The sequence below is a fragment of the Heloderma suspectum genome, chromosome W (genome assembly GCF_057233095.1).
Source record: "Heloderma suspectum isolate Gila_16-S chromosome W, 16-S_ref, whole genome shotgun sequence".
NCBI lineage: Eukaryota > Metazoa > Chordata > Lepidosauria > Squamata > Helodermatidae > Heloderma > Heloderma suspectum.
The window spans coordinates 64122536-64139568 of NC_139475.1; positions in this window are offsets into that span (position 1 = coordinate 64122536).

Below are 17033 nucleotides of genomic sequence, written 5' to 3' on the forward strand. Positions count from 1 at the left end.
CAGCGAGATCACATCACTCCAGTGCTGAAGGAGTTGCACTGGTTACCAGTTGTTTTCCGGGCCAAGTTCAAGGTGTTGGTTTTGACCTTTAAAACCTTATATGGTTCCGGCCCAGCCTATCTTAAGGAGCGCCTCCAGCAGCACCAGACAGGCCGCTTAACAAGATCAGCCTCGGATGGCCTTCTCTCTGTCCCATCAGCCAGGGCAGCTAGACTGGTGGGGACGAGGGAGAGGGCCTTTTCTGTGGTGGCCCCCACTCTATGGAACTCCCTCCCTAGGGAACTCCATCATGCCCCCTCTTTAATGAGCTTCCGTCGTGCATTAAAAACGTGGTTGTTCAGGCAGGCATTTGGGGTGGGTTAGGGTATTGAAAAAAAAAATTATGGTAGAATTTTATTGTTTAAATTCTTTTATGGTGTGTTGTACATCGCCCAGAGTGGCTGGGTGACCAGCCAGATGGGCAATTAATAAATTTAATAATAAATAAAAATAAATAAATAGAGCTCCAACTATTACCTGCAGTTCTCTGATCAAGGCAGGCAACAAAGTGAAGTCTCTGACAGTTGATGGGTGTTCATAGTAAAGAATAGAATTTTCCCCATTTTGCTTAAACATATGCTCAGCATGTCTCTTAAACCAGTTTCCTTTTATCTGAGTGGGAAGTGTTAAAACAACTAGACTTAAGAAGGAAAGAGTAATATGCACGTTTAAGCATCAGGAGACTGCTCTCTCCTAACAAATACTTTAGTCCCTCTAGTGGTTTGCTACTCCAACAGTGGCCTTCAGGTGGGTCAGCTTCCGGTGTGACCCTCTCTGGTGCAGGTGATGCCTTTACGTGGGTGTGATGGATCCACTTCTTTCCTCCAGCGACTTTTACAGCCTTGTGAGTGGTGAGTAGAACCTGGAATGGACCCTTCCACTTCTCAGTAAGTGGTTCATCTTTCCAGGACCGGATCAGCACCCAATCACCAGGACTAAAATTATGCACTGGAGCATCCAAAGGCAAGGATTGGTATGGTGCTGCGAACCTGTGAAGACAAGACAAAACAGACTGCAAAGCAGTAACATATTCTTGGATCTCTAAAGCCCCTACTTCTAAGTTTACATTTAAACTATCAGCCATAGGTAATATCCGAGGTGGGCGCCCATATAACATTTCAAAGGGTGTCAATTTAGTACTTCCCCTGGGGGTGCACTGTATTTGAGTTAAGGCAATTGGCAAGGCCTGTGGCCATTTCAACTTAGTCTCTGAGCAAATTTTAGTAAGCATTGACTTTAGGGTGTGATTCATCCTCTCAACTTGACCTGAAGATTGAGGCCTCCAAGGGGAGTGTAGTTTCCAGTTGATTTGTAGTGCCTGAGCCACTGCTCATGTCACCTGTCCAACAAAATGGGGTCCCTGATCCGATTCAATTTCCTCAGGTAACAAGAACCTAGGAACTACTTCTTTTAACAGGATCTTGGCTACTATTTGTGCAGTGGCTGTGTGAGTAGGGTAAGCCTCAACCCACCCAGTCAATTGGTCTACTATTACTAATCAATATCGATATCCATGAGTCTGGCGCAACTCTGAAAAATCGATTTGAAGTCTTTGGAAAGGATAGTAAGCCCATGGGTGACCTCCCATTTGAGTTGGGGGTTTGGACGTCTTTGGGTTATTTTTGAGGCACAAAGGGCAATTAGCCACCGCTCTCTGGGTCTCAACATACAATCCTGGGGCCACAATGTGTCTCACAAGCAAATCCCCCATTGCAGTTCCTCCTAAATGTGTAGCCTGGTGCAAGTCTCTCACTATAAAGCTCAAGAGAGGCTTGGGTATGAACACTTTGCCTCCTGGGACTACCCACCATCCATCTTCAGTTTGCTTTGCCTTGTATTCAAGAGCTCTCTCATGCTCAGCTGGAGAGTAGATCGGAACTAAATCTGTACTCAAATATGGGATTAGGGCTCCTTCATAATGCACCTCCTCACCTCCCATCCGTGCGGCTTCCTTTGCAGCCTTATCTGCCAAAGCATTGCCTCTTCTTTCTTCGGGATTGGCACTCTTCCCATGCGCCTTCACGTGCATCACAGCGACTTATTTTGGCTTCATCAGGGCATCTAAAAGTTTTGTGATCTGGTATCCGTTTGCAATCCTCTGTCCTGAAGCAGTAATGAAGCCCCTTTCTTTCCACAGCACTCCATTTGCATGTACCGTGCTGAAAGCATATTGCGAATCTGTAAAGATTTTTTTTCCCCCTTCTCCTATTTCTAGGGCTCGAGTCAAAGCTGTTAGTTCTGCTGCTTGTGCTGACCAATGGCTGGGAAGACGCTCTTTCCATAAGGCCTTCTCGAGAGTAACTACTGCGCATCCTGTGTATCTTTTCCCATCTATCACACAGCTGGAGCCATCTACAAACACCTCAAGGTCTGGCTTTGGTAACAAGGAATCAGTGAGGTCAGGCCTGATCAGAGTCACATGACTCAAAATCTCTAAACAGTCATGAGAATTTAGATCTGGCTTAGGGAGCAAGGTGGCAGGATTCAAAAGATTGCTGTTCTTATACGTGAGGCCTGGGCTTGAAAGCAGGGAGATCTCATAGCATGACTGGCGTGATGGATTCAAAAACTTATCTCCATTGCTTCCCAGGATCTGAGGTACGCCATGAGGAGTATGCACTTCCATATCTGCTCCCATGGCAATTTTCTGGGCTCCTTCCACTAAAAGTGCAGTTGCTGCCACGGCCCTCAAGCAAGCAGGCCATCCCTTTGCGGTTGGATCCAGAGTCTTGGAGTAGTATCCTACAGGTCTCCAGGAAGGACCTGTCCTTTGGGTTAAACCCCTCGATGCCCCTCCTTTATTTTCATGTACATAAAGCCGGTCCGGTTTGTTGGGATCTGGTAAGGCCAGAGCGGGTGGTGACAGCAAGGCTTGCTTCAGCTCAAGAAAAGCCTTTTCCATTTCATTTGTCCATTTCCAGTGGATGATATTTTCCTTTGTCAAAGCTTCATACAGGGGCTTCGCCTTCCCCCCATAATCAGGTATCCACATTCTACAAAACCCGGTGAGCCCAAGGAAGGCTCGCAACTCTCGAGGGCCTTTAGGCCTTGGTGTCTTCTGTATGACGTCCAACTGAGCAGTGCTCAGGTCTCTGGTTCCCTTCCGAATCTGGTAGCCCAAGAAAGTGACATGGGTCTGGCAAAACTGAGCCTTTTCTCTTGACACTTTATAGCCTTTCAAATTCAATTCTTGCAGGAGGGAGATAGTAGCTTCAGCACATGAGTCCTCTGTCTGGGTGGCCAGAAGAAGGTCATCTGAATATTGAAGCAAGGACACCCACGGCCGGTCCTCCTTCCATTGCCTCAGGTCATTTTGCAATGCACCCGTGAAGATTGTTGGACTCATGGTCAGTCCCTGCGGAAGGACGGCCCATAAGAGCTGAACCTTAATATGGGTATCGGGATCTTCCCATTCAAATGCAAATATTTTCTGACTGTCCTCATGTAAAGGGATTGAAAAGAACACATCCTTTAAGTCCAGTACTGAAAACCGTCTGGCCTCTTTGGGAATTTGGGTTATAATGGTGTGTGGGTTTGGAACCACAGGATGATCCGCACTAATAATATTGTTGACGGACCTCAAGTCTTGGACTAAGCGGAACTCAATCCCCTTTCCAGGTTTGGGGGGTTTCTTTACTCCAATTATAGGGGTATTAAAGGGTGAAGTTCCTTCTTTCAACCAGCCATATCGTTTAAACTTTTCAATCAAAGGTTTTAGTCCCTTTCTGGTTTCTAGTGACAAGGGGTATTGTCTAATCTTTACTGGTTGAGCTCCAGGCTTAAGGTTGATCTGCACAGGCTTAACAAACTTTGCCCTTGCAGGTGCCTTCCCTGCCCATACATCTTCAGGGGCCCTTTTTGCCACATCGGCTGCCCAGTAGGGATCTGCTGTACGTCGCATGTTCTCATCCACATAAGCTTGCAAACACATTTGATAGTTAGATCCTTGCTGCTTTGGCAACCTAACAACCATCTTGTCATCTCGAAAGAAAATTTCTGCTTGTAACTATGTCAACAAGTCCCAGCCAAGAAGTGCAACTGGGCACCTTTCAGACACAACAAATTCATGCTCCAAATGACAACTTCCAACCTTCGTGAGAAGGGGAAAGGTATAAGGGACCTTAGTGGGTTGGCCTTCAATCCCTTCAATTATTACAGTTCTATCTTTATTAATTTGTGGCTTTGGTGCTTTTGGCAGCATGGAATAAGTTGCTCCTGTGTCAATACGTCCCATTATTTCTCTTCCCTCTGTAGTAAAAATGTAACCTAAAAGCCATTGTATGTGTCTTAAGCAGCACGTAGTACTGTAAGAGCTGCGCATGCCTGGAATGAGCAGACAGTAACCCTCAGATAAGGTTGCTAAGCAAACCGCTGGCAACCAATCAAAAGTAACACGCTGGCTGAGGAATGCAAGCTAAGCGATAAAACTGTAGCGCGGGGGTTGCCCAGGGTCGACTCTGCTTTGAGCGTGAGCTCCTTTGTCGAACTGTTTGCAAACAATAAAATCGAGTTGGACCCAGCCTGAAGTTGACTCTCCTCTTTGGGGCAAATTGGTCCAGCCTCCAGGGGGCGAAACTAGCATTTTGTGCAACACCTCCACCCTTGTTGTAACCAGAGGGTCCTTCAGAGCCAGACAGCTCTTCAGGGTGGAGGTCTCGGACCCTAGTCCCCATCAGTCTGATCCTTCTCCTTCCATGGCCACCATTGCCCCCCTCTTCTCTCCCTTTCACTTTGGGCAGTCTTTTTGCCAATGTGTCAAGGGCTCCTTGGAGGCCTCTCTCAGTCTAATCCAGTAGCCAAGTCCAGACACAGACAAAGGGATTCCTTTCAAAGCTTTATTCTTCTTTTACAACTTAACAACTATACCGATTGCAACTAGATCTGAGCAGCACAGTACCTATGCCCTAAGTTGGAACAGTTGGTCCCCGTTTGAAAGGGAATTACTGGCAGACCCCTGAAACTTAAGGACTAGGGAGAGTCCCTCCCCTTTTCCCTTGGAGCCTCTGGGCGCAGCCGTTGTTTGCGCGCCAACCGGGCACTACGCCTCCTTTCTGCGCCCTCCATTTGGCGCTGCTCTCTGCGTGGGCGTCGCACGTCCACCAAGTCTGCTATCCGCGCTCTGTCACTCCCTGGACTGCTATCTAAGCTAGGAATGCCGGTGGGAGGAATCTCTGTCAGCTGTGGGCCCTGGGAAAGAGGAGCGCGCTCCTCTCCCAGGAGCGACTGCTCTTCCTCAGAATCAGAACTACTCTGGGATTCTATGGGCTCAGTGTCCACCCTGACACAATGTTCCCTGTCTTTACAGTAAGCACATTCATCTCTCCCCAAACGCGGCTTTCTCCGAGTCCCAAAATCCTTCTTCAAACCTTTATCTGCCCAATCAGGGACTTGCCCTGTGATCGCCATTGCAATCAAAGCTGCGTTCTGTCTGACCTTCTTATCTGCTTCCGTCTTCTCTACTTTCTCACAATTCACGAACACCTTATAGGCAATCTCCATCAACTGGGGCAGAGGCATCGCCGCTGCCCCATCAGTCTTCTGCAACTTTCTCTTAATGTCTGTTGCCGCTTGAGCAATAAACATCATGTTAACCATCCTTAAATTCTCTTGAGTGTCAGGGTTAATATCACTATACTGACGGAATGCATCAAACAACCTCTGAAGGTATGCACTAGGGTCTCCAGTCAGTCCCTGCCGGACTTCATATAATTTGCTTAAATTTGTAGTCTTGGGGACTGCAGTTTGAACTCCATGTAAAATGAGCCGCCTGTAGCGGATCAGCTCCTCTGACCCAGCCTGCCAACCCAGTTCCCCATCTGGCAATGCCTGGGCTGGGAGCGGTCCACCAGCTCCGTTCTCAGTCTGGGCTTGCCTTAAGGCTTGTGTTTCTACCATCCGCTTTTCATCTGGAGTTAAAAGTTCATTTAACATGGTTTGCACATCTCCCCAGGTAGGATTATGACTTCGGAAAATAGATTCAAACAGCCTGTACATCTTCTGAGGATCCTCCCTTAAGGAGGGGTTCTGATTCCTCCAGTTAAACAGGTCAGATGTAGTGAATGGCACATAAACAAGTGCCCTTCCGTTAGGGCCAACTACTTCCTGCAGGGGGAGCTGTCTTCCCACCTTTGTCATCTTGCACTCATATCATATGAGCCCTTTCTGGCTGTAGATCTCAAAAGAGGGGGCGAATATACATCCGCAACTTTTTCCACGACATTCAAAATATCCTCTCTACTTCCTGATTCTGCCACAATCTTTAAGGCTTCAAATAAATCTCTTTCCTCAGGATTTACAACCTTTTCAGCTGTTCTTGCTTCCTCTAACAAACCCGAATATGGTGGAGGACTTTCAGTACAGAGGGAGCGAGACGCGGAAATGTAACAGATGAGTTCTCCGTAGGGGGGCCTCCCTCCCCCAGCAACCTCCCCTCCCAACCTAACAGGCCGAATAGGATGGGGAAAACTCAGCACACCTTGGGCAGGGTCTCCTTCCATATGACCTGAATCAGGGAGAACAGGAACCTTGGATTTCACCTCGGAGCATACCATCATGGCTTTACAAGACTGACCTTTACATTTTCTTATCCAGTCAGGATTTTTCAATATCCACATTTGCCAAGCATCAATATAAGGGAGCTGATCCCCATGGTTATCAACAATCACTTTATTATATACCTTGGACACAACATTTTTTTCCCAGCTTCCCCCAGTTGACCAGCCAACACCAAATGTCACCCATTCCCCATTACAAAATTTTATGACCTCATCTTTTGTCATCTTGACACCATAATCCAACTTAAACAACTTAGAATTCTTAAGCATGCATCCCAGTGGGTCTTGGCTATGTTCTCCTATGGAAAGTTTCGATCCCATCCTGTCGGCCCTTTTTATTTATTTATTTTTTCTTATTCAACTGCTGCTATTTGAGCAAGGCCAAATTGGACAAGATTGGGAGATTTACACTCCCCAGACGGCCCAGACAGTGCGATCTGACTTACCTCGTAGCTCAGCCTCCAAACGACCCCAGAGTCAGACAGCGTTTCGTCCTGTCCTCCAAAGACCGCCACTCGCCTCGTCTCTTCAGGAGTCCTTTGCTAGCCAGGTTGCCAGGCAACAGCCGCCTCAAACCTCACGGTGAACCAAACAAGGTCCAGGGCGCCCTCCGCTTGGGTTGATCCAGCATTTGCCCAGCTCCCAGGTCACACAGGGAGTCATGGCGAAGTCGCCAGAATTGTTACAAAATTTGTGTTCTTTCCCTGGTAGACGTTCCAATTTGTTTACCAAGAACGAGAGGAGGCAGAGATCTGGTCCAACACAATTTTATTCTGCAGAATAAGGCAACCCTTGGGGCTAGCGCTCCAACAAAGGTCACAATCAAGTGATGTGATCCAAAAGTTTCTATAGGCAAGACCTTTGGGGGCTGTCCTACGCTTGCACTGTACTAATCTCTTTGTCTAGCTGAGAGGGAAACAGAAGACAGGCAGCGCCTTTTACATACCTAGGCATGCACAGAGAGGTAGCCTTGTACTCTAACGTAAATACATTCTTGGCGTTCCTGAGTCTCTGATAAGGCACTATGTCTTTGTCTGGCATGACAATTTCACACAAAGGTAGAATAGACATAGCCTAGCTTATAAAATTATGGGATAACAGACATATTACAACCGAAATTTCTATAACAGTCTGAGAGCAAAACAGGCAAGTAGCTATGCCAGATCCCTCTGGTGGAAACTTACTTAGGAATATAGGACATCTGTAATCGGGGTAATCTACAAAAGCCTGCTGTCCTTTCGTAGGAATAACTGCCAAGTGGTAAATCCCCACCGACAATGAGGTCTCCCCACCTGTAATAGTCTTCTTGCAGCTCATACGGCCTGGTCATGGGGCACTCGGCCCTCAGCATCCTCTGGGTGGCCTGAGGCAGGAGCCAAAACAGCAGCAGAAGCAGCAGCCGAATCATCCGTGACACAAAGAGATCTTTCCTCCCAGGTCAGCAGGAGACGGAACTAGAAGAAGAGCTGAATTTACAGGCCCCAGCAGGGGAATTTGATCTTAGCAAGAAATGAATGGACGTCAAGTGATCAGACACCACTCCAGTCCCACATGGAAGGCTCAGGAAGTATTTGTATTAAGCATGCTTTCTCCTGGGTTTCTTTGTTATCGACTTGCTGGGTGGAAATCCGTGGAGATTCCTCAAGAATTACTGTCATTTTATAATTCTAGGCTAGAGAAAGAACCACATCCCAACTGCACTTTGCACACTGGAGGTTTGCATCACTCGTTGCTTCCCCGTGGGCCAGGTAGACTTGACTGTAGTTGTCAGGTTCTGCCCTTTCAGCCTGTGTATTTGAGCTCCTAAAACCAACATGGAGTCCAGGGTTATGCCAAAGTTCATTAGCCCAGATGGATGGCTGGGAAAGGGAGGAGTTGGCACCTGGCCATTGCAGTCCAGTGGTGGGCAAATAGGCATTGCTGAATGAAAGGAGTGGTCTGACTGCTGTTACAACATCCTGCAGGGGGCATAGGACCTCTTAGGATCATTGCCCTTGAAGGCCTATGGAATCCAGAGGGGGATTTTCGTTTGGCATAGCAGGGTGCCCCATGCTGAGGCCCTAGTCTCAGTGTTGTGCCTAAACATCCTCTCTGGCACTGTGGAGCTCACATGGCTCCCTGAATATCAGGAGAGCTTCGGGCTATAAAGCAGGCTGGATAACGGCTAGAGCTCAAGTGGTGTGGTGATCAGGACAAATGTAGCAGAGCACAGGTGGGAAGACATCATCACACCTACCATGTGGTGGTTGTGGCAGCAAAGAAGGCCTACATCTTGGCCACCATTGCACCTTCAAGTGGATTGATTTGACTTTGGTTGTCAGGATTTGCCCTTGGACCCATGTGAGCTGAGCACCAAAACCCAAGGTTCACATGTCAGGAGTCAAGGCAGCGTGGACCTTCCTCTGCCATCCGATTATAAAGCGATCAGTCTGTAAGCACCTTGAAAACAATGCAGCCATTACTCGAAGCCAGCATGGATTTGTCAAGAACAAGTCCTGCCAGACGAATCTGATCTCATTTTTGGATCAAGTCACCTCCCTTGTGGACTGTGGGAATGCTGCAGACATCGTATACTTCAACTTCAGCAAAGCTTTCGACAAAGTGCCCCATGATATCCTGATAAGCAAACTAGCTCCAAGTGGGCTAGATGAAACAACGATCCAGTGGATCCACAGTTGGCTACAGAATCGGACTCAGAGAGTGCTTATCAATGGGATCTTCTCCAACTGGGGAGAGGGAACGAGCGGAGTACCACAGCGCCCAGTCCTGGGCCCAGTGCTCTTCCACATTTTTATTAATGACTTGGATGAGGAAGGGCCAAGATCACTTTGAATTTTGTTTCTATCTTCCAAGGTATTAGCTATCCCACCCAGTTTTGTCATCTGCAAATAAGCATTCTCTGCACCTCCTCTGCACCACCTTCGTAGCCAGTCATTCACCCGGAGTATTTCCCTTTCCCTTTCTATCCCTCTTCTAACTACTGGACGGATGGATGAGAAAACTATCTGGGCCCTGAAGTTCCTGAGTTTCCTTCCCAAAGTTTCAAAGTCTGACATGACTTCTTCGTAGCTCCGCTTGGCAGTATCATTTGTTCCCACATGGATGAGAAGAAAGGGATACCTGTCAGTGGGCTTTATGAGTGCAGGCAACCCTTCAGTCACATCTCTAATCCATCCTCCCGGGAGACAGCACACCTGGTGAGTCCACGGGTGTTCACGGCATACTTGGGTTTCGATCCCACGCAGCAAGGAGTCTCCTACTACTACTACTCGTCTCTTCTTGTTGTAGGCCTGGGTTTCATCGCCTCTGCTTGACTGACCTTCAGCCTCTTGCTCGCCCTCGTGTGGGGTCCCCTGTACTTCTTCCTCTGCAGGCTGTCCTCCAGTCTCATCCTCAAGTACCTGGAAACGGTTCCATAGTTGCACTGCTTCCACGGGTGCAGAGTGGCTTCTAGTTGTTGTGCTCCTAACTGTCACCCTTTTGCACGGAGTATCCTCTACTCCGTTTTTCCTCACTTCTGCCTCTGCTTGCTGTTGCTCTTCAAGCTTCTGGTCTTCCCTTTGCTGCTGCAGTTCCCCCGTTCTGTCCAAGAACTCTTCCTGTTCTCTTATTCCCCGGGGGGTCGACACTCGCCGCTCCAGTCCTCTTACTTTCTCTTCCAGCAGCGTGATCAACTTGCACTTGTTGCAGGTGTCGGCCATGTTGTTCTCAGGCAAGAACACAAACATGGCACAGACCTTGCAGGTCACCACCACCGGAGAGTCTTCTCCTTCCATAGTCTCTATTCCCTTTATTTTTCTAGCTTTCTGATTGGACTGGAATAGCCTGGGCTTTGTCTTCTATTCACTGGAGGTTAAAAACACAATCCCACTGGTATGGAAACGTGTGTTACAAGAAAAAGAAATTTTAAAAAATGTTAGGGGCCTCCCCTGCCGAACTCCCCTGGCCAACTCCTGTTTGCTCTCCCTGTACTCAGGCCACACCCCTTCAATTCAATTGGAGCTCTCAGGAGCACATGGTGAGCACACAGCGACTCGGAATGGAAGGTCCCCTGGGCTTACTCCAGCCCACTCACCACTTTGCCTTTGCCTCCTCTTCCACTGCAACTCCCCTGGCCAACTCCTGTTTGCTCCCCCTGTCCGCTTGCTCAGGTTACTCGCTCTCTGGCAGCTTGCTCGCTTATACAGCCCCTAGACCAGCTGGAGCAGCTTCCTCTGCTCTGGATGGGGGTGGGAAGCCTCTCTTATTGGTTGAGCAGCCCCTACCAGTCAGATGAAGTTCACTCCAACCTCCCCACCCCACCCGGCAGTATGTTCTGTGAAGCAACTTATACTGGTGTGGTGCACTCACTCATGGAGCCCTGCATGGACACAAACACACCAAAGCCGGTCCCTTGAAAAAATCCAGGTAACGTTTTTTGCACCTTTTCCAGCTCTACAATTTTTTTAGGTGTGGTGACCAGAACTGTACAGAGTATTCCAAGTGTGGCTGCACCATAGATTTCTATAGCAGCAGTATGATATGGGCAGTTCTATTCTCAGTCCCTTTTCTAATTATGCCTAACATGGAGTTTGCCTTTTTTTACAGCAGCCGCACACTGGGTTGGCATCTTCACTGAGCTGTCCACCACAACGCCAAGATCTCTTTCTTGGTCAGTCACCGCTATTTATTTATTTATTTATTTATTATATTTATTTATATCCCGCCTTTTTCCCAATACTGGGACTCAAGGCGGCCTTACAATGTTAAAACTTCAACAATTAAAACCTATGAATAGAAATATAAATACAACTATACAAAAGTTAAAAATGTAATTAAATCATCAATATTAAAATTGTAAAAACATTAAAACATTAAAAGACAACCACAGCCATACGTCACATTTTCACAGGTCCAGACTAGCTATCCCCAAAGGCCTGCCGGAACGAAAAGGGTTTTGCCTTCCTGCGGAAACATACCAAGGAGGGTGCCACTCTCGCCTCCCTGGGAAGGAGTTCCAGAGCCTTGGGGCAGCCCCCGAGAAGGCCCCCTCCCGCGTTCCCCCCAGGCGAGCCTGTGAGGGTGGTGGGACTGTGAGAAGGGCTTCCTCTGAAGATCTCAGGGCACGAGCAGGCTCATAGGGGGGAATACGGTCCTTCAGATAACCTGGACCCGAGCCGTATAGGGCTTTATAGGACATGACCAGCACTTTGAACTGTGCCCGGAAACAGACCGGGAGCCCGTGAAGCTGTTCTAGCAGGGGAGTGGTATGCTCCCTGTAGCCAGCCCCAGTCAGCAGCCTGGCAGCCGCTCTTTGCACCAGCTGAAGTTTCCGAACACTCTTCAGAGGCAGCCCCACGCAGAGCGTGTTACAGTAATCCAAACGGGATGTAACTAAGGCCTGTGTCACTGTGGCCAAGTCAGCCATCTCAAGGAACGGGTGCAGCTGGCGCACGCGCTTTAGCTGTGCAGATGCACTCCTGGGCACCGCCGAAACCTGGGCATCCAGGCTCAGGGCTGAATCCAGGAGTCCACCCAAGCGGCGAACCTGGGTCTTCGGGGGAGCCTAACCCCTACTCCCTGATCTGCCTTTCGACTGACCAGGAGCACCTCTGTCTTGTCTGGATTAAGCGTCAGTTTGTTTGCCCTCATCCAGTCCATTACCGCCGACAGACACCGTTCAGCACCCCAACAGCTTCCTTGGAATTAGATGGAAAGGAAAAGTAGAGTTGGGTGTCATCAGCATACTGGTGACACCGAACCCCCACAACCTCCCCCGGTAGTTTCATGTGTATGTTAAATAGCACGGGGGACAAAACGGAACCCTGAGGGACTCCACAGGCCAATGGCCAGGGAGTCGAGCAGAAGTCCCCCAGCACCCCCTTCTGGGTCCGCTCCTCCAGGAAGGAATGGAGCCACAGCAAAACGGTGCCTCCAAGCCCCATCCCAGAAGGATACCATGGCCAATGGCATCGAAAGCCGCTGAGAGGTCCAGCAGAAACAACAGGGACACAGCCCCCTGTCTAGTTCCCGGCGTAGGTCATCCACCAAGGTGGCCAAAGCTGTTTCTGTCCTACAACTGGGTCTGAAGCCAGATTGAAATGGATCTAGATAATCTGTCTCATCCAGGAATCCCTGGAGTTGGGAGGCCACCACGTGCTCCAATACCTTGCCCAGGAATGGAGTATTGGAGACTGGCCAATAATTATCCAACATGGTGGCGTTCGGGGAGGGCTTTTTTAGCAGAGGTCTCGCCACCGCCTCCTTCAGGCAGGCTGGAACTCTGCCTTGACCAAGGGAGGCATTAGCCACTCCCCTTACCCACTCGGCCAGTCCACCTCTGGCTGCTTTTATGAGGCAGGAAGGGCAAGGATCTAGAACACACGTGGCGGCTCTCACCTCTCCCAGGATCCTGTCTGCATCCTCAGGCTGTACAAAGTGAAAAGTATCCAACAACACTGGACAAGCAGAGGCCACAGTTACGTCCACTGGGTCTGTATCAGCTATAGCGTCCAAGTCAGAGTGGATCCGAGCGACTTTGTCTGTAAAGTGCTGAGCAAATTATTCACAGCGGGCTGTCGAGCGGTTTAAATTATCCTCTTGCGGGCTAGTGTGTAAAAGACCCCTAACCACTCGAAACAGCTCCGCTGGACGGCTCTTTAAAGAAGCAATAGTGGCAGAAAAAAACAATTCTTTGCTGCCCGTATTGCCACAAAGTAGGCCTTCAAATAGGCTCTAGCCCGTGTTCGATCGGATTCACTCTGAGTTTTCTGCCAAGGTCGCTCCAGTCGTCTTCTCACTCGTTTCATCGCTGCCAGCTCCCTAGGAAACCAGGGTGCTGGTGCGGCTCCACTTCGTGAGAGAGGACGCTCAGGAGCGATTGTTTCCACGGCCCTGGTCATTTCTCCTTTCCAGAGATCGGCCAGGGCTTTGGCAGTATTGCCAAAAAATCCCCAAGAGCCGTCAGGAAACCATCCAGATGCATCATCAGCCTGCTGGGGCGGACCATCTGCAGAGGTTCCGAGTGCCAGCAAGTCTAAACCCCACCAGGTAGTGATCGTCCATGACAACAGAACTACAGAGAGTTCCTCCACTCTCAGATCACCGTCACCCCATCCAGCACAGAAAACGAGGTCCAGAGTGTGCCCAGCAGCATGGGTTGGGCCAGGTACCTTCAGGGACAGACCCACAGTTGTCATGGCAGACATGAAGTCCCAACAGGCCAGCCTCAGCATGGATGTTGAAATCCCCCAGCACAACAAGCGGAGGGGTCTCCAACACCAGCCCCGAGGCTACCCTGGCTAGCTCAGGAAAGGAGACTGTTGAGCAGCGGGGTGGGCGGTACACCGACAGAATCCCTATTCTGTCCTGGGCACCCACCTTCAAATACACACACTCGAACCCAGCAGACTGCGGGATAGGGCACCTGGTGAGGGGGATCCAATCCCGACAGACCACTGCCACTCCACGCCCCCGCCCCCCAGGTCTTGCCTGCTGCTGGACAGAGAACCCAGGAGGGCAGAGCTGAGAGAGATTACCCCCCCCCCCAGCTTCGTCCAGCTAGCTCAGATCCCATCAGACTATACTTGAAGTTGGGATTTTTTTAGGGATGTTAGAGAATTCCGCCACGGATCCCAGGGGGGCCAAATTCCAGTGAATTCGGCCCCCCAGAATCCGTGGGGGAACGGAGCAACCCGCCCCACCACCCCGCGAAAGCCTGTGAAATGGAGCCTACCAGGCTGCGGCTCTGGCGGCGGCTCCGGCTGCTGCCGGGCTGCTGCGGACGCAAATGGCATCCTGAGTAGGGGATGCCATTTGCGTCCCTATGGTAGCCCGTGATAGGCTACGTAAATATTTATGTAGCCTATCACGGCAAGCAAAAAAAAAAAAACAGTGTACACAAATGGCGGCAGCTACGGCGGCAGCCATTTGTGTTCTCTATTTTTAGCCGTTTTAGCCTACGTAAATATTTACGTAGGCTATTATGGCGAAAAAAAGGGGGAACGCAAGTAGCGTAGTGGGCGCCATTTGCGTTCCTTTTTTCCCCGCCGTTTTAGCCTACGTAAATATTTACGTAAGCTATTACGGGCCGTAATAGCTTACGGCACTCCAATGTAATGGCCATACTTCTATGTCTGAAAAGTTTTCAGCTGGGGTAGCAGGAAAGAGTCTAGTAATACCGTAAAGACTCACAAACCAAAAAGTTGCCCAAAGACGTCTTATCGTTCTTCTGCGAATGACTAACACAGATACTCCACTGCGGATTGGGTGAAGCCCCACCTATGATATCCCATCTGTCCATGATTTATGTCAAATGCTAAGGACATATACATTTTGACTTCAGCAAGACATGTATGCTATTAGGAGTGAGCAGTGAAGTGGCGAAGTTTGCCAGTGCCACCAAATTATTCAGCTAGTTAAATCAAAAAGGGATTGCGAGGAGCTCCAAAAGGATCTCTCCGAACTGGGAGAACGGGCAGCCGAATGGCAAATGCGGTTCAATGTAAGCAAGTGTAAAGTGATGCACGTTGGGGGCAAAAAATCTAGGGATGTACGAAACACTTACCTGGTTTCGTCCAGGGACATCCGCGGTTGGGGGGGAGGCACTCTGTCCCTCCCCCCGAAATCCTCAACAGCATGGGAGGCGATCTGTTCCTCCCCCCGGAATCCTGACAGAAAAGGGTTAATTTGTTTGTATTTAAAAATACAAACAAAAGAAGCCCTCTCCCCTAGTCCTACAGCTTCACACTTGATGACCTCAGGCTGTCTTTGGCTGAATGGGAAAACAGGCTGGCAGGCAGGCTGGCAGTGGAGGAGAGGCAGCTACGGGCAAGGGCGCTGGCACATTGCTGGCAGGGAGTGAGAGACACCCGTGGGTGCAGCGGGATGCCAATATGCAACAGTTGTGGACAGAAACAAACAAACCAGGCCTGCAAAGCGGGCACATTGACTGAAATACAGACGACAGTGAAGTGTTAACCTCCAATTGGCAGATTTATATACGTGTGCCGAAGAAATGGCACGTTTTAGGCCCCTTGGGCTCCAGGGCTTTCCATGTTTTCACCTTTGCTGATACACGCATTGTACTTCAGTACTGTTACCACATCTGTTCATTTATCTAGCAACTCTGGCTGAACTCTGATCTCGCAGCAGGGGAGAAGACAGGCGCTCAGGGCTGCACCAGCTCCACTGGACTCTTTCCCTCTCTCCGCTGTTATAAGTACTTTATAAACTGTAAAAAAAAGCTGCCTGTTGTTGTTGTTATTGTTGTTATTATTATTATAGTTATACCCCGCCTTTTTCCCAGTACTGGGACACAAGGCGGCTTACAAAAATTAAAATATATACAATTAAAACTTATGAAAATATACAAAAGTTAAAATATAAATTAAACAACAATACAATTAAAATTATATTAAAACATTAAAACAGCATTTTAAAACAGCATTTTAGCAGCTTACCCCCAGGTTCCAACTATGTCCCAAAGGCCTGACGGAACAAGAATGTTTTAGCCTGCCTCCGAAAACGCATCAAGGAGGGAGCCATCCTAGCCTCCCTGGGAAGGGTGTTCCACAGCTGTGGGGCAGCCACCGAGAAGGCCTTCTCCCGGGTTCCCACCAAATGTGCCAGTGACAGTGGTGGGACTGAGAGAAGGGCCTCCCCAGAAGATCTCAGGACATGGGCAGGTTCATTAGGGAGGATACGGTCTTTCAGATAACCTGGACCGGAGCCGTATAGGGCTTTATAGGTCAAAGCCAGCACTTTTGAGATGTGCCCGGAAACAGGCTGGAAGCCAGGGAAGCTGTTTTAACAAGACAGTTGTATGCTCCCTGTAGCCAGCCCCAGTCAACACTCTGGCAGCCACTCTTTGGACCAACTGCAGTTTCCAAACGCTCTTCGAAGGCAGCCCCACGTAGAGAGCATTGCAGTAATCCAAACAGGACGTAACTGAGGCATGTGTCACCGTGGCCAGATCAGACATCTCCAGGAACGGGCACAGCTGGTGCACTAGCTTCAACTGTGAAAAAGCACTCCTGGCCACCGCTGAAACCTGAGCATCCAGGCTTAGGGCTGAATCCAGGAGCACCCCCAAACTGCAAACCTGAGTCTCAGGGGGAGTGCAACCCCATCCAGCACAGGCTGAATCCCTATTCCCTGATCTGCCTTTTGACTGACCAGGAGCGCCTCTGTCTTGTCTGGACTAAGTTTCAATTTGTTCTCCCTCATCCAATCCATTACTGATGCCAAACACTGGTTAAGGACAGCAACAGCTTCCTTGGAATCTGGTGGAAAGGAGTAGTAGAGCTGGGCATCATCAGCATATTGGTGGCACTGAACTCCAAAACTCCCTCTCCCAGTGGTTTCATGCAACATGCAAACTGCTTGCGTGTCCTCCATCCTCGTTCCTTTTGCGTGGTGTGTTTCAATTGCAAAGCCTTGCTTCCTGTTGGTCTTACGTAA